At 39.2% G+C, this 12,486-nt stretch overlaps 1 pseudogene across 1 annotated transcript; it reads left to right on the top strand.

The window, feature by feature from the left end:
• The first annotated feature begins 7,855 nt into the window (after positions 1–7,855).
• On the top strand, positions 7,856–11,658 carry LOC147530398 (tryptophan synthase beta chain 1-like; annotated as a pseudogene). Its single transcript, XR_015229270.1, has 5 exons — positions 7,856–8,222; positions 8,922–9,278; positions 9,957–10,395; positions 10,507–10,601; positions 11,301–11,658. The product of XR_015229270.1 is annotated as a tryptophan synthase beta chain 1-like (transcript).
• The last annotated feature ends 828 nt before the right edge of the window (positions 11,659–12,486 follow it).

Below are 12,486 nucleotides of genomic sequence, written 5' to 3'. Positions count from 1 at the left end.
TACGTGTCATTGACAGACATTAAAAAGATCTTTAGTTTTTTTTTTATAACAAACATAGCACTCTACTCATTAATTTGAAAGTTTGTTACATTGTTGCTATGAAGAGAGGTTAAGAGAGTAGGATTACAAAAAGTAACATTAGTTCTACTCTTCCTAGTGCTAATTGCTAAGGAGTTAGCAATCCCATTTAAGCTTCTATGTACATAAAAACATTTAAACAGTTCAAAAGTAGAGGAAGATCTCTTGATATTAGTCAAAATATGCTTAGCTGTCCAATGAACCGAGCTGGGAAGACCATTCAAAAAGCTGTTGATGTTAACTGAATCTCCCTCCAAAATAAGCTTCCTGAAACCATGCTTCTGAGCCCACAAAATACCAAGCTCGGCTGCTTTCCCTTCACCTTCATCTACTGACCTCGAGGTGGTGAGGATGGATTCTTTTCCAAGTTCTGTTCCTGCATGGTCGTGAACAACAATAGCCAGAGCTGAGGTTAAGGAAGATTGTATAAATGATACATCATAGTTTATTTTGATTACTCCCAATGGTGGGGGAGTCCAAGCAGTTGGATTTGATATGGTACTAAGGGGATAGCTTCTTAGAGTCTCTGTTTGTGCTTGGATAGAACTTTTGGCCTGAGCAATGAGAATTTGGATGTCTGGTTCTGCTTCTTTATACACTTTGTTACATCTGAACTTCCAAATATACCACAATGCAATAGACATAACTTCTATAATTGACAGTTGGTGGTTATTGTTGCTCCTTGTCGAAGCCTCATTATAATGTGTGAACCAATCCTGGATATTTGAGCATGAAGAAGGTTTAACTGTGGTTCCTACAATTCTGTCTAGAAGATTATCCACTACAGGGCAGAATAAGAGGAAGTGCATGGATTCTTCTTCTTCTGAGGAGCACAGTGGACAGATGGGAGAGATTTCTGAGATGTATCTTGACAGAAGTCTGTTTAGTGGGAGAATGCCAGTAGCCAATTTCCAAATAAACAACTGAATCCTAGGGTGGACTCTAAGATTCCATATTTCCTTCCATGTTTGAAATGATATAGGTTGAATAGGATCTTGGTTTTGGGAAAATGTTAAATGCTTGTAGAGAGAGGAGACAGAGAAATCACCTGAATTGGAGACAGTCCATTTTTGCTTGTCCTGAGTTGTATCTAATGGAATTGTCTGTATTCTATGAATGATTTCAGGAGAGAATAGGTCTTGAAGAGCTTGTAAATTCCAAGAATGGTTGTTATCTATGAGTTGGGAAACTTTAATGAAACCTCTTGTATCCTCAGGCTTCTCTAGTCTCTGAATCCCAGGAACCCAACTATCAGACCATATGTTTACTGAAGAACCATCTCCTATATCCCACATTATTAGATTATTGATAGATTCCTGGTTTTTGGAAATTGACTTCCATAACCATGAGGTTGGGGTATTAGCTTGTCTAGTGGAGTTGTACTTGCTGCTTACAAGTTGAACCCATGCTGTTGAAGGTTTAGATTTGATAATCCAGTTTAGCTTACCTCTGAGAGCTTGATTATCCTTATAAATGCATCTAAGGCCTATACCTCCCAAAGATTTTGGTTTGCATATGGTTGACCATTTCTTATAGTAAATTTTCTTCTTGTTTTCCTTTGATCCCCACCAAAATTCCCTCTGAAGAGAAGTAATGTCCTTTTTGATCCTTTTGGGGAGATCAAAAATGGCCATTTGGTATCTAGGGGCAGCTGCTAAAGAGGATTTGATGAGTTCTCCTCTTCCAGCCTGAGATAGGAGTTTTTTCTTCCAAAGACTGAGTTTACTGCTCAGTTTTTCAAGCAAAGGTTTAAAATGTTTTATCTTTGATCTTCCTATAAAGATATTGACTCCCAGGTATTGGCTGTCCTTGTTAATGCTTCTAACTTTCAAAATTCTTGATACAATCCTACAGAACTTCCTAGGAGCATTGCTACTAAAGAAGATACCACTTTTTTGAAAGTTGATTGCTTGTCCTGAGGCATCTCCAAATAGGTTTAGGAGATCCACTAGATGATGAACTGCTGGGATGTCCATTTTGATAAAAAGTAAGCAGTCATCCGCAAAGAAGAGATGTGTAAGAATATCAGAAGATTGGTTGAATTTGAACCCCTGAAGGAGACCATTGGAATTGGCCTTGTGAAGTAGTCTGCTAAGTGCCTCCATGCACAGGATGAACAGATATGGGGATAAGGGGTCTCCCTGTCTCAGACCTCTTGTGGGGGTAAATGGTTTGCCAGGGTGACCATTTAAGAGGACTGAAGTAGTTGTTGTGGAGATGCACTGTTTGATGAGCTCACAAAAAGTTTCAGAGAACCCTAACCTTTGGAGAATTCTAATTAAGAAGCTCCATTCTATTCTGTCAAATGCCTTTGACATATCTAACTTTAACCCAAAGTATTTTTGGTTTCCTTTCAAATGATCCATAGAATGAGCTATTTCAGTAGCTAGAATGATGTTGTCAGTACCTTGCCTACCTGGGATAAAAGCATTCTGGAAAGGGCTAATAATGTTATCTAGCAATGGCTTCAATCTGTTGGCTAGAATCTTTGAGATGATTTTATAGGTTGTGTTACAAAGACTAATGGGTCTAAAGTCAGATGGAGAGGTTGGGGATTTAGTTTTTGGGATTAAAGCTATCAGTGTTTGGTTTATAGGATTTCCAATCTGATGTTGCTGAAAGAAATCCTGAACCATCAAAATTATGTCTTCAGCAACTGTTTCCCAATTTTGATGATAAAATGAAGGGGAAAATCCATCAGGTCCAGGGGATTTATCACTCTTCAGATGGTGGACTACTGAGGCTATTTCATCTGCTGTTGGAGTTCTAGTCAGATTGGTGTTGGTGTCTGAGTCAATCACTTGATGGAAGATGTCATCAAGAAAGGTTGGCTCTGGTGGTGAAGAGGTTGATAGAAGGTTTTTGAAATGATTGAGTAGCAAATCTTCCATGCCTTCTTGGTTGACTATCCATTCTCCTAGAGAATTCTTTAGCCCCTTAACATAGTTGTTTCTTTGCCTAGAGGAGGCTAAAGCATGAAAGAATTTGGTGTTCCTGTCTCCAGCAGAGATCACCTGATCTCTTGATTTCAGTTTCCAATATTGTTCTTGTTCTTCTAATAAGTGGTTGAGGCTTTTTAGTAAAGAGGGATAGATGTCCATGTCTTGGCAGTGCTCTAGTTGGTTGGACATTTGAGCTATCTGGGTGAGGAGAAGATTATAATGGTGTTTGTTCCAATGTGATAGAAGGGGTTGAAGGCTAAGAAGCTTATTGTGCACCTTGACAGAGGGGTGGTCAATATTAGCTCCCAACCAGTGATTCTCAATAATACTAGCACATTCCCCATCTTTAAACCATGCTGGGTTGTATTTGAAGGGTTTCTTGGCATAACTTGAGGCTCTGGCTGTGCTCATAATGATGGGATTATGGTCTGAGCCTACCCTAGGGAGGTGTGTAACAGTAGTGAAAGGGTAGACTTGTAACCAAGTGTTGGAAGCTAAAGCCCTGTCAAGTAATTGCTGAACAAGTTGATTATGCATCTTGTTGTTGGTCCAAGTAAATGGGGATCCTTGATAGGGAGTTTCCAGGACTCCTATACTTTGAAAGAGTTTATTTCTAGCCTGAATCTTTGAGACATCCACTGAGTTCCCCCCCACTTTTTCATAGGTGTGGAGAATGATATTTAAGTCTCCAATGATGAGGAAAGGTGTTGATATGTCTACATTGGTGTTGCAATATTCCTGAACAGAATTCCAGAAGGCATCCTTCTTACTACTATCTGGTTCTCCATATATACAGATGATGGTGCAGTTTGTTTCAATGATGGGGTTATTGATTTTAATGTGAATCCATCTGTCGTTTTGGAAGATATTTTCCAAGCTTAAATTCGGTTTGGAGGCTACCACTAATCCACCACTAAGTCCCAAGGGGTTTTGGATAATACATTGCTCATAGTGGTTTTGATTCATAATGTGATTGACATAATTTTCCTTCTGTTTAGTTTCTGAAAGAAAGCAAATGTCTGGTTTGTGCTTGTTTAGTAGTTGCTTCAGGTGATATCTAGTGGTTTTAGTGCCTAAACCCTGACAATTCCAACTAAAGACAGTAATAGGGTATTTTGAAATCATAGTGCAGAGAAAAGAAATGTTTAAACATAGGTAGGAGTAATTTACCTTGTTGATTTGTTGTGGTGAGGAGTCAGCTTGACCTTTGGCAGGGGAGGCTTGAAGAATTACAGTTTGAGAAGCTGTTCCTTGAACTTGGTTTAGACTTGCTTGTTGATTACCTTGCTTCTGAGTATTTGGACCAGTGTTGTTGCTTTCCTTGCTTTGAGTGCCTTGTTTGATAGATGTGTCCTTCATTTGGATTTTAACTTTGCTATTCCTCTGTTTTCTGTTTCTTTGCTGGTCTTTCCTTGTTTCAGTTGTACCATATATTGAGTCAAAACTAATACTATCCGAGAAGGTGCTAGGTATGTTAGGGAGGGATTGAACATTGATCATTGGGGAAGGAAAGGAAGTGGTTAGGTGTTGAGTGAAGTCTTCATCCCAAATGTGAGAGCATCCTAGGTGTTTATCCTCTTTGTATCTTTTCCAGAAGTGTTCAAGGCCTTCAACTAAAGAGTCTGAATCATCAAAGATTGTACATTTAACTGAGTTTTCATCATCTAGGATTTGCTTTCTTTTGTCCCTTCGACTAACTCCAACTGTATTCAGATCTGAGTCCACAGACTTAACTCCTTTCTCTTTCAATGTCTCATCCATCTTACCCTTACCTTTGTCTTTCTTGTCTAAAGTAGGTTCTTTCTGCAACTGAGGGGGAGCAATTGGCTCGTTAATTCTAATCCCATTGTAGTGAGGAGGTTTGTTGTTGTCGACTGTTGGGTTCTTCAAGAATTGTTTAGTCCAATTGGGATTGATGGATCTCATTGGGAGGTTTGTAGGGGCTGTTTTCATTGTGTGGACAATAGGAGGGAGTTCTGTTACTAGAGGGAGTGTGGCTCTTAAATTTTGTTCAGAGGTGCCTATAATAATCGATGAGCTTTCTCCTTGGGTGTCTGTTGGAATTGAATTCATGGGGGTGTTATGGGTTAGGTGCTTTAAAGGTTTGCCTTCTAATCTAGGCTTGAAGCCCACTAAAGATTCCAATGTGACAGGGAGAGGGGAGTATGTTGTTACCTGTACTCCTTGTGATCTGTTAGTGTGGTTATCTATTGGGAGTTGGCAGGGGTTTGGAGAATGATCGATTACCCTACAGTACAAACAGGTTGATTTGGGAAAGGGGAAAAAGCGATACTCGATTCTGGCTGTGGCCCCTTCTAACTGGACTGTTGTACCCGTTGGACAAGGTTTGGTAACATTCCAAGCAATTTCGACTTTTACTTTATTTCCAGGTAATGTTGTCCATTCTGAGGGAATAAACCTGAGAACATGTCCCAAAGGGCTAGCAATGACCCTAAGATCAGACTCGAAATGAAGGCAAGGTGGGATAGAAGACATTACCACTGTGAAAATGTCGAACTGAAGAGGAATAGTAGCAAGGTCAGTGTTAACTTCCATAGCATGTAGAACAAGCAGATAATCCAACACCACATAAGGTTTGTTCATGAGGACTCTGTTTCTGTCTTCTTCCACTTTGAACTCAAATAGGAGACAATTCATTCTGTTAGGGATCGGTTCTATGGTAAAAGGAAAGGAGACCTCCCATTTTCGTTTCAGTTGGTTAAGGATTTTGTATATGGGAATGAAGTGGTGGCTGCAGATTCTTTCAATTAGTTTTTTCTTTGAGTTCATTGTGTCTGCGTAATGGGTTAATCTTTTCTGAATGTAGACTACTGGTTCTTGATTAGGAGGAATATTTAGATGATTTTCCATTTGGTTGGCAAGTTGAGAGACAATGGTGGTTGTGATGGTTTGAGAGTTAATGTTGCCGTCTGTTTTAGAAGTTGCCTGGTTATCTTGGTTAGAAGCTGAACCGGTGTTATCCATAAGGGGTTTAGCGTGTTTTGGATTTGAGAATAATGATGTGATTAAGGGCTCTATGCATGCAAACCATATATACACCTCAACGTGTTGCTTCTCGGTCTTCGTGCATGGAAAGTTGAGCAAGAATGAGAATAGAAACCAGCCTGTTTGGGGATTATCCTGTCTTAATTCCTCTCGAAACCATGATTTGGGTGGTATGTCTTTAAGTGGTTTTGCCATTTCCCAAAGCCAATTGTGGTGTTTTCCAATACCCCACTGATTACCTATATATGACGTCTTAATTTGGGATGAATGCCATTTGTCAAGATCTTGCCTTTTTTTGCAATCTGCCATTTGTCTTAAGAAGGTTGACGCGTGTACGCCTGACTGTAATTCTTCTGCCGCCGATCTGCCGCCGGAGCCTTACCTCACCTGAATGAGAACAGAAACAAAAAACTAAAGGAGGAAGAAGGTGATATGGTTAGTATTTTAGATTAAGAGACCAATTAAGGGGAGCTAATGGTGAAGAAGATGATGATGGAAGGATAGTAAAGGGAGAGATGCAGATGTGAAACTACGAAAGAACTCCCTGCAGTGTTGGGCTCAGGGTACCCTTACCTTCGAAGCTTACCTTGAAGAAACTAGGATAAGCTACAAGATGAGATTCCGGTTACCGTCCAATGCTGAGTTGGGTAAAAGATCTTTAGTTTGATTATCATTTTATTTTTGCTATTCTCATGAAAGAGATTTTTCTAATGGCAGTTAGATATCTCAATCACAATAAAAGGTTGAGCTAGCATTATTCACTTAAATGGTAGATATTACATGCTATTTTTTTTGTTAGGGGGATGTGCATATATCCAAATTGATTTATCTTAAAGAAATATTCCATTTGATACTTTTAGAGAATGGTGGGAAAAAAGGCTTCTTATAGTATAAGAAAGGTCAATCCTACTTGAGGAGCAACCACGTGAAGCTCGTGCAAAGTAATTTTCAAAAAGTGGAAAATTATAGTTGTAGTTTGGCATAGAAGAGCTTTTTCTTTTGATCCAAAGGTACCAAGTTCAATCCCTCCAATGAATTTCTTTTATTTTTGGCCGTAGCTATAGAACATAAAGACTTTGTCAATCAAGATTGACTTAACGAATATATTTTTGATTAGTTCTTTGAATGATTGTTTTTTACCCTTTTGTCATCTCCTCATCCTCGTGCTATTTCTTTCTCCCTCTAGTCTCTCCATTTGCTCCCTGTTTCTCACTTTGATAATTTAACAAAGTGAGTTAGGGTTTGAGAACCCAAGTAATACATTCTTCTTATTTTACTTTCCTTTTCCTTTCTACTTTGAAAACCCTAACTCATTGCACCAAGTCTCAAGATAGAATGCTTCGATAGCAAGATTGTTTCGTGTCAGCAGTCCATTCGACGTGACTTTGATGCCAACGATCATGGGACTTCAAGCTTTCGGGTTCTTCTGTTCATAGTTGTTAGATATTTAACACAGAACACCACGCTAAAAATATTAGAACAGTCTGAGACCACTGATTGTGACAGTCCAAAGTCCACAAATTGGGACAGTCAAAGGGCTTTAGACTAACACGAGTCTGTGTTGTTCAAGCCCAAAAACGACTAGACACAGTCTGAGTGCCTTCGGACTGCCCGAGTCGGTGGGGGCGAGAACAATGAAGCGGGCCAAGAGTAATTTGGGGGCGCCTATAGACACTCCCTAAAGATTAAAGTCTAACACGTCATCTTGATTCATATCCAAACGTGCCACGCTAGACAAAATTGCAGTAGTCATTTCACCACGTCGGCAAATTCCTTAAGATTTTCTCACTAATTACCAAATAACCAGATTTTCCGCTTGCCTCCTCCATTAAAACACAGACATCTCTCTCTCTCTCTAAAATTGACTCAAAAATGGCATTCTGCAAAAACCCTGTTTCTAATACTATCAATAAACCCTACCTTTCTTCATTTAATCCTATTAGGGTTTCTCCCATTTCCGAGAAATTGTCTGTGATTCCTTCTCCCATTAAAGTTTCTTCAATTTCTTGTGCATTAACTAAAGATTCAGCTATTCAAACCGACGAGAAAGAGAAAATGTCAACTATTTTGCAGAGACCCGATTCGTTTGGTCGGTTTGGCAAATTTGGGGGGAAGTATGTACCAGAAACCCTAATGTACGCTCTCTCTGAGCTTGAAACAGCTTTCCGAGCTCTCGCTGGGGACGATGATTTTCAGGTTTGTGAATTTAGATTTCATAATTTCCTTCTGGTTGAATTATTTGGTTAGATTTGAGAGGAGGAAATCAGATTCAGCAGAAAACTTGGTTTAGGGTTTTAGGGTCATTTTTTTTCCTCTTTTGATTAACTAGGTTATATAGATAACCCGTCTAACATGGATTTTATAGGTAATGGCATTTGAATTTTCTTAGGGCAATTTTGGCGCCAAATTCAGCTTTAACCTGTAAAATTTGCCTAGTTAATGGTGTCTGGTTCAAACAAAATTAGGGTTTTAAGCTTCTATTGTTGTAATGGTTTCTTCAACAATAAACTAAAAGCTTTCCAAATCCAAAGGCGAAAAGTTTAGTCTAGGTTGGTCTCAAATCAAAAGTATCAAAGAAACCCTAGACTTTTTTAATTGGTAGCATACTTTTAAGGGAGTATGGAACCCGCAGAACACCTCGAATGAGACCCGGAGGACAGAAACCAAGTTAGTGACCACTCCAGACAAGGGTTGTTGGCTAAACCTAGAAATCTGGAGGACAAAAACCAAGTTCAGGACCGCTCTAAGTCAAGGGTTGTCGGCGAAACCATAGTTCTGTTTAGCATACTTCAAAATGACGGATTTGTGAGTGTATGTATAAGAGATTGCTGTTTATGAGTAGCAATGCTCGTGCTCGTCTATTCTTTATTCTGTGTTAATTTTGTTTACTTGTAGAGAGAACTAGCTGAAATCTTGAAAGACTATGTGGGTAGAGAGACCCCTCTTTACTTTGCCGAGCGACTAACAGAACATTATAAGTCTGCCACTGGCGAAGGCCCAGATATATACTTTAAAAGGGAAGATCTTAATCATACCGGTGCTCACAAGATTAATAACGCTGTTGCTCAAGCTTTGCTCGCAAAACGTTTGGGGAAAAAGCGGATTATAGCTGAGACAGGAGCTGGTCAACATGGAGTTGCTACTGCTACTGTCTGTGCTAGGTTTGGTTTAGAATGCATTATTTACATGGGTGCCCAAGATATGGAGAGACAAGCACTCAATGTTTTCAGAATGCGGCTTCTTGGGGCTGAGGTAAGTGCCCTGCTGCTATTCTTGTTTGCTTTTAGTGCTTATATTATTTGGTACATTTATAGTCCATATACATAATATAATATGTCGTTTGATCCTGTGAGGTCTATAGACTCCAAACCGTACCCATGAACAAAGTCTGGTAGTTCTATTTCTTCCGTTTAGTATATGTGTTTGTAATTCTCGGAATGATGTTTCAGAACTAATTATGTTACCATGCTAATAGTGAATGTTCATAACCAATGTTACCTGGTACACGGATCACTCCCTTACGTGGTACGGGTACCACTACGCGATTCGCTACCATGTGAATATCGGGTACGCTAATGGCGTCCCTCTTCGGTACTCTCTTTTTAATTCCGGTACGTTTTGGACTATTTTCTTAAATAATTCATACTCTTTATGATGCATATATAACAGATATACCTACTCTCAGTCATTCTATCTCTATAAAACCTAAAATCTAAACAAGTTAATAAAAAAAGCTTGTAGTAACTATCCAACTAGTCAAACTTATAGATTTTTAAAAAGGATTTGGGTTAATTTAGACTAACAATTACGATATGCCAAATTTGGGGTACTTGATCATGAACAAGGGCGCGGGAAATCGGGTACGCAGTACACAAGGGGGAGTGGAGTATCTGGTAACGTTGTCCATAACTAGTATTTTTTCTCTTCCAGGTCAGAGCAGTTCATTCAGGCACAGCCACGCTGAAGGATGCCACATCAGAACTATTAGAGACTGGGTCACTAATGTGGAATCGGCCCATTATATATTGGGATCTGTTGCTGGCCCACATCCATACCCTATGATGGTCAGAGAGTTCCATGCAGTGATAGGAAAGGAAACAAGAAAACAGGCACTTGAAAAATGGGGTGGAAAACCAGATGTTCTAGTTGCCTGTGTTGGTGGAGGTTCAAATGCCATGGGGCTTTTCCATGAGTTCGTTGATGACAAAGAAGTAAGGTTGATTGGTGTCGAGGCTGCTGGTTTTGGCTTAGATAGTGGTAAACATGCTGCTACACTAACAAAAGGAGTAGGGGTTCTTCACGGAGCTATGAGTTATTTATTGCAGGATGACGATGGGCAAATAATCGAACCTCATTCTATAAGTGCTGGGTAAAATCGAACTTAGAGTATCTTTTTTATTTGTTATGGTTTTTGACTTTTACACTATATTATGTATTTCAGGGTCAAAACCTATCTTAATATCTCTTCTATTGTATATAGGTTGGATTACCCTGGGGTTGGACCTGAACACAGCTTTCTGAAAGATTTAGGACGTGCTGAATACTATAGCATCACAGATGAAGAGGCATTGGAAGGTACATAGTCAATCTGTATAAATCTTTTTTCTTTCCGTTTCAAGCATTTCTTCGTTATGATTTCTGTGAATTGCATTTGATGGTATTCTATTCTGAAAGCGGATTCACATACAATAGACTGAGATAGTATACTTGTTTACTTATGGTTGGAATGGTTTACTGCTCTGTTAGTAATTTGTCAAAATATTTTATGCAAATGACATTCATGTTATTGACACTGAATCCTGCGCAAATAACATCATCTATAAATCTTCTAAAAGTGCTTCATTTGTGAGAATAGTCCCACATAGATTAAGGAAATCTCATAACTCGAGTATAAAACATTTAAGGCCGCTCCGCTCAACCAACTGGTTTTGAGCTTGATGCCCATAACTTAATGTTGTAGCTGAGCCCATTATGTTGTCTGAAGTACTATGAGGCGACGCAACGGATTTCTGTCCTAGCTTCACTTACTCCCAATTGGTTTTGACTTTTGAGTTGCATATCGACAAACTTGGTATATCTCATGGTAAGTAAAAGATGTAGAAGTAAGTTGACATGTGTCCAGACCAAATTCACCATACAATCTGAAAACAGTCTTTTGCCTGTTTATATTAGAATACATTAACTATCCTAGAGTCTCTTATTAGTCGTTCTTACGATATCATCTATGTCTTGGTAATTTCGAGAAATTTATCAGTTGTTTATGTGCATATGCAGCGTTTAAGAGAGTATCTCGACTTGAAGGCATAATTCCAGCTCTTGAAACATCACATGCTCTAGCGTACTTGGATAAGCTCTGTCCAACTCTTCTGAATGGTACTAAAGTCGTCCTCAACTTCAGCGGTAGAGGTGATAAAGACGTCCAAACTGCCATTAAATATTTGCAGGTCTGAAGTCGGTGTGTTTTTTTCAAACCATCGTTTCATGTTTTAATTGTATTCATTAGTTAGGGCAAATAAAACCACGCCTTTAATAAGTATTTGCAGGCTTCTTTGTCATGAAAAGTTGTTGTATGTTTATTACTACTACAAACATAGTGATCGTATGAAATCGTTCCGATTTATTTATTTGTTTTGAATAACCTTGTATAGATCTAGTCTCTGTTTTTCATGTTTGCCTTTTTTCTCCTTCCGAAATGCTTCATATAACCGTGACATGTGAACCAAACTTCATTTTGTTGCAATGCTGGTGATTTGATGAAATTGTATCGGCTATACCACTGTGATTTGTACATGAAAATGTATAATATAAAATTGGGTTATTTCCCTAATAGCCCCAACTTTGTGACCGGTTTCCTGCCTAGCCCCTTTATCAAAAATACCCAGATGACTCCTTTTTTCAGATTCCGTTATAACACCGTTAACTAGTCATTACCTCTCTCCCATCTAACTCATCGCCTCTCTCTGCCACATCATCTTCTCGCCACTTCATCATCTTCACCGGTGAAGGTCGCCTCATTAGTCGTCTCCTTTATCTAACAATTACTCGACTCGATATTTCATTCGCGGTCAATAATCTTAATCAATTCGTGCGGTCTCCTAGGTCATCTCACCTTGATGCAGCTCATCGGGTATTACGATACCTCAAAGGCTCTATTAGCATGGGTATATTCCTCTCAACTTCTAGTTCCCTTACTATAACAGGGTATTGCGATTTTGACCGGGCAAGTTGTCCCAACTCCAGACGCTTTACCACTGGATATTTCACTCTCCTTAGTTCTAGTCCCATTTCATGGAAATCCAAGAAGCAACCAACTGTTGCTAGATCTTTTGCTGAAGCCGAATATCGGGCTCTAGCTACTCTCACTTGTGAATTGCAATGGCTAAAGTATCTCCTCCATGATTTTGGCATTGACCGTTGCTCTCTAATGCCAGTTCATTGTGACAATCGTGTTGCTCTTCAT

Source organism: Eschscholzia californica, unplaced genomic scaffold, assembly GCF_041429995.1.
Source record: "Eschscholzia californica isolate CP2 unplaced genomic scaffold, dmEscCali1.0.p SCAF_7, whole genome shotgun sequence".
Taxonomy (NCBI): domain Eukaryota; kingdom Viridiplantae; phylum Streptophyta; class Magnoliopsida; order Ranunculales; family Papaveraceae; genus Eschscholzia; species Eschscholzia californica.
This window is presented reverse-complemented; position numbering and strand designations above follow the sequence as displayed.